We start from the raw sequence: 6001 nt of genomic DNA, 5'->3' as shown, positions 1-6001 counted from the left end.
GTCACTTCCGGCTCGCCGCGCACGCTCCGCGTCCACCGAGCCCTCAACTTCCACCCCGTTTTATTTGCACAGGGGGCGGGCTCTGGGGGTCGCACGGCCTGGGGCAGGACTGGCAAGGAGTTGTAAGTGAAGGTCCACGCTGTCCCCGTGCAGTCCTCGGACTGGAGGCTGCAGGGCCACGGAAGCCGGGCGCCACGGCCCCGGCATGCTCAGCGAACGTGGGCGGGGAGGGTCCGCGACGGCTCCCACGCGGGGCCGGACGGGGCGTGGCCTCCCCGGAACCTGCGGTCCACGGAGGGCCTCGGGAAGCACGTTTTCTTTTTAGCCACGGGTCTACAGACCCTGTACCGCGGCGCGAATTTCACTGGTGGTCCTGGGGCTGCTCCCTGACGTGTCTGCCGGGACACAATTTGGCCAGCAACCTAGTTTCCCCTAATAAAAGATGGGGATTGGGGAGGGCGGAGTCGGTCCTTGGGCAAAGAGGGCACCCTGGTTATCCTGTTCTCTTCCTCCACCTTGGTGGTTGCCTGGCAGGCTTTGTGCTTAAAAGGGAGACACCAGGGGCGCCTGGGCCGCTCAGTTCATTAAGCCTCCGGACTCTTGGTTTCATCTAAGTCATGATCTCAACAGTTCGAGCCCCACATCGAGCTGCAAGCTGAGTGTTTAGCCCGCTTGGGATTTTCTCACCACCTCTCTCTCTCAAAATAAATAAACTTTAAAAAAAATAATAAAGGGAGAGGGGCGCGTGGGTGGCTCAGTTGGTTAAGCATCAGACTTTGGCTTATGTCGTGATCTCACGGTTCGATTCGTGGGTTCTGGCCCAGAAGCGAGCTCTGTGCTGAAAGCTCATAGCCTGGAGCCTACTTCTGATTCTGTCTCTCTCTCCCTCTCTTTCTCTGCCCCTGCCCTGCTTGCACTCTATCTCTCTCACTCAAAAACAAACATTAAAAAAAAAAATTTTTTTTTTTTTTTAATAAAGGGAGAGAGTCTGAAGTTGAGGTCTGTGCCCTTTTGAATGCATGTGGCTCATATTTTAGTAACTGGCTGTTGGTGAGAGGGAACACTTTTCCATCCAGTTGCTCTGGCATCTTCTAGTCCCAGAAACCTGGTGGTGCAGGTGCTCAATGAAAGTCAGAAGGTTGATGATAATGTTTAACCCCACCATGACACATGCCCTAGGGACCCTAGGCAAGTCTTTATCTTTACTCATTTCTTAGCTCTGAACTTTTCCTACATCTCACTGAAATCTGACTCTTTTTAAATGCTACCTTTGCTGCAGGCATTTCCCCTAACCCATAAGGTTGATGGGGTCTTCTCTAAATGAATGACTGTAAATGTTGTTTGGTACAAGCTCAACAGGATTTTCACTGTTAATTTTACATGTCTATTCATTTGTCTTTTAACTAGTGCTTGCAAAGTGCCTAGACACTTCTAGGTCCTGGGGATACATCAGGAAACAAAGTAGGTCTTTGCTCTCAAGTAGCTTTACAACCTACGAAGGTGACTGTGATGTGTGTTAGGAAGAGGTAGTAGGGCCCTGAGTACATATATACCAAGCCCAACATAATCAAGGGGTTGACCAGATTAAGTATCCTTTATACTACTTTCTGACTCTCACAGGGACTGGTACAATTTCTGGAGTATAAAAAACACACAGCTTACCTATATTGTCACTGGTTTACAATGTCATAACCTGTGAAAATGCACACTTAGTGTGTGTATGTTTTATTGTATGTAAGTTATACCTCTATAATAAAGTTGATGAAGATCTGTGAAGGTAGGTGGTATTCAGTTACTACCTGAACAAACACCACAATCACACAAAAGGAGATATATTCCCATTTTACAGATAAGGAAACCGAGGCTTGGATAAGGGTAACTGCAAATAAGCAAGAAAGCCAGAATCCACATGTAGGACTGTTTGACCCTAGAGTTAAGACTTATAATTAGTCACTGGGCAGGTTCAGGGGTGGCACAGAGGTACCATTATCATAAGTAGGAAAAAGAGACCTGAATGATAGCCTGCCTGGGCAGTTGGTTTAAAATTTAACATTCCTCTGGTATCCTCAGCCCCTTAATGGGGTGAAAAAGTTGGTGATTAGAGGCTGGGCCATATTTCAACCTCACTTGCCTTCTTAGCCAACCATTTCATTCCTGAACACAGCTGAACACATCCAAACATAGGTATCTCATAATCTTTTTTTTTTTAAATAGATTTTTTTCAAGTTTATTTATTTTGAGAGAGAGAGAAAGAGAGTGTGTGTGCGCTCAGGAGGGGCAGAGAGGGAGGTAGAGAGAGCATCCCAAGCAGGCTCAGCACTGATCCCAATGTGGAGCTTGAACCCACGAACTGGTGAAACCATTACCTGAGCTGAAACCACAAGTCAGACGCTTAACTGACTGAGCCACCCAGATGCCCCTAGCATTTCATAATTTTATGTGGGTGCCAAGCACTGTCTCTGTCACCAGAACAAAAAAAAAGTCTTTATATAATTACCTACTACTTTGTTTGTAGTAATCATGGGTGCTCATGTGATTAAACCAATTAATAATTTTATAATAGCTTTTGCTTTTTTAAAAACCGCTATTCATTCAGTTACTACTATGGTATTATGTGGAGATTGTGAAGTTTTTTAATGTTAAAAGAGGGTTTTTAAAAGTTGAGTACAACACTACTTAGTGTGTTGCCTTTTGAAATAGACAGGACAGAACCGTACACAGATTATGCTTCATGGGGCCACTAGAAATCTTGCGTGGAAAATAAAAGAAGGTTGCTGTTAGGAGTGGGAAGGATTAAATAGTGAATGACAGTGTCAATTTTGAAAACAGGAAATGTAGGTGTAGTGCGTGCTCTGGTGTGCTACCTTTCAGGACTGAGACACTCACTTCCTCAGCTGCTGGGAATGCCGAGAGCGGACAGCTCTCAGTTGAGTCCTCTCCAGAAATTGTCCTCAGCCACACAGAGCCACTGCGGCCAAAATCGCATTCCTTCCTTGGGGGTAGCCCACCTTCAAGGACTCGTCTAGGAGGGGTATGAAAGCTTAACCTCTTTGCCTTGGAGTGGCACAGCTCACGGACTGTCCCAGCTCCACATCTCCTGTGCACTTGCACCACAGTACTGCCCAGTCCTGCTTCCCTGAGCTCTCTCAGGCGTTGTCCCCTAAGTACCAACCAATAAAACCTTCCTTTCAGATCTCAAAATCTGTATCCTATAGATTCAACTCATGATGGCAGGCATAAGGTAGTCCTAGAAAAAGACTCCACGATGCAGTTTTGTAGTTATATCACCTGCCAGCCTGGTGGTACTGAGACCCATCGTTGGTGATAATGGAGCACTGATAGCCTCTGGAATGCTGTGGCAATTGTTAAAACTTGAACCAGTGGCAAACTGGAATGGGATGCTAGCGGAAACGAGTACACCAACTGATGCAATATCTTAGGGATTGTAGGAAATAGTAATTATGTGAATTTTGGAATTGGATGGCCATTTTGCGGGAGGGAGCGCTTATTAATTAAAAAAAGACAAAGGCTGACGGTGATTCATTGCTAGTACCAGACCAGGTGTGAAAGCCAGAGGGCCAATTGGGAGCATATAAAATGATCACATATCCTGCAGTCAAAAAAAAAAAGATTAAAAATCTGTGGGGGACATCTGGGTGGCTCAGGTGGTTAAGAGGCTAAGTGTCTGAATCTTGATTTCAGCTTAGGTCATGATCTCATGATTCATGAGATGGAACCCTAAGTCGAGCTCTGTACTGACAGCGCAGAGCCTGCTAGGGATTCTGTTGATCTCGCTCTCTCTGTCACTGTCTCTGACACACACACACACACACACACACACACACACACACTGTAGGCCAGACCCCAAAACTAAATTGTAAGAGCAGGAGTTCCAGAGAAGGTGAAATTCTCAACTCCTCTAGTCTCCCACATCAAGGTCAAGGTCCTGACTGGGAAAAAACAGGATGCTGAGACTTCAAACAGGGTCATCTGGGCTGGTGCATTTGAAAGTCTTAAATTTCCTATTTCCTTGAATGCTGCTGATAACAGAGATAGCCCAGTCTTCGCTGTTAAAGGCTGATGTTCTTCTCTTGTGGATATATGAATAAGCTTGATGATGTAGAGGTTTCTGCCTTGTAACACAAGACATATCTTCCCTTATCCCTCAACAGCCCACCACACTCTCCAGTCCCGACCACGAGAGCTAGAGCTGGGGTGAAGAATGCTGGGCCGGCTAGTGGTAGAAAAGGACTACCTGCTGAAAGAGCTACAGGACTGGGTGACACAAACTGACTGACCAAGCAGGGGAGAATAGATGGGGCTGCACTGGATGGAAAAGGGAGAAAACCCTGTGGCATAGGATTTGATATCCTGGCAAAGAGTCCCAGTGACAGTATTTGGTTGTCCCTTGGAAACTTGGAAAAAGCAATGGCCCACATTAAGTCGAAATGGTGGACTCCAGTGGCAAACACCGGGGGGAGAAATCAGGACACCTAATTGGGATGTACTGTGTTAAAGCCAAAAAGCTCTTAGCCTCCTCTGTTCTTAGGATGAAGTGTTCTTCAAAGTGACAAGGGATGTGCTGATTGAGGGGGGCTTCAGTATTGTTAAGAAGCTCAGTGGCGGACTGTCCCCTGTAGGCCAAGACCACAGGTAGCAAATGCTGGGACAGAACAGGGTTTTCTGATAACAATGGGGATAACAGAATTCCAAAACAGAAGCTAGATGGCAATACTTAACTCTCAAAAGCAAGGTGGATACAGTTGTTATCATGAGTGACAATGTCAGAGGCAGTCAGAGAGGTCTGAGTCACAGAGAGCTGGAGAGGTGGTTAATACAGCATAGCATCCTGACATGATAGACAGCAAATCAGAGTATTTCTCAATCTACAGAACCAAAATAAATCCAACATGGATGATTAGGAGGCTAACCAGAGCACTGACCATCAAAAGTCTTGGTCACTTTCTCCATTTCCAGACCTGAGCCAGTTTTCCAACCTAAATCCCACTTACTGACAGAGAAGCTCATAAAAGAGGACCCTGCAAATACCATGGCAAAGCTCTAATGATTTCCTTAATCCTTCTCCAAAACGATTTACTCATATAACTACACTGAAAGAAATAGGAATACAAAGCCTTTCAGGTCTACTGGATGCATGGTCTGAGTTGAGAGATCCAGGGACCCAAAGCATCTTTGTAATTCCCCTGTTGAAGAGGGGTCCATAAGGGCCAGGGTAATAAATGGAGTTCGGACCCAGCTCTGGTTCATGGTAGGTCCACCCACTCTACACACTCATCTGATGGTAATTTCCCTGGCTCCCAAAAGAATGGGATGGCCATGCTTAGGAGTTGGCAGAATGCACACACTGGTTCCCTGGCCTTTGGTGCAAGGGCTATCATACTGGAGAATGCCAAGTAGAACCCTGTGAAACAACTGTACCCTTTCCAGCCAAGACGGTTAAATCAAAAACAATACCGTATGAAGGGATATGGCAAATACTAGCCCTACCCTTAAATACCTGAAGTAGGCAGGAATGGTCCTTATCATAGGCCTGTGCCATTCATCAGCACGTCCCCTACCAACACTAAATGTACCCTGCAGGATAACAGTGGGCTACCATAGACTCAACCAAGCAGTAGCCTCCCACTGCAGCTTTGAACCAGATAGGGTATATGTGCCAGGTCAGATTTAAATGGCCTTGGATACACGGTACACAGCCATCAATCTCATACATGTATTCTCTTCAGTCCTCATTAGGAAGGATGATCAGAGCACCTCACATTCACATGGGACAGGACACAGTATAAGTTCACAGCGTTGCCTTTGATCTATGTTAAATCTGCCCTCTCACATAATGTAGCCGTAAGGACCTGGACCATCTGGACATTCTGCAAAGACCACATTCATCTATTATATTAATGATCAGATGAGCAAGAAGGCTCCTGGAGGACTGGGTAAGACATATGCAAGCCAGAGGACAGATGCTTAAGCTAAATGAAGG

Source organism: Crocuta crocuta, unplaced genomic scaffold, assembly GCF_008692635.1.
Source record: "Crocuta crocuta isolate KB4526 unplaced genomic scaffold, BGI_CrCroc_1.0 scaffold70, whole genome shotgun sequence".
In the NCBI taxonomy this organism is placed as follows: Eukaryota; Metazoa; Chordata; class Mammalia; order Carnivora; family Hyaenidae; genus Crocuta; species Crocuta crocuta.
The sequence above is the reverse complement of the archived record's forward strand: the minus strand, read 5'-3'. Positions refer to the sequence as shown.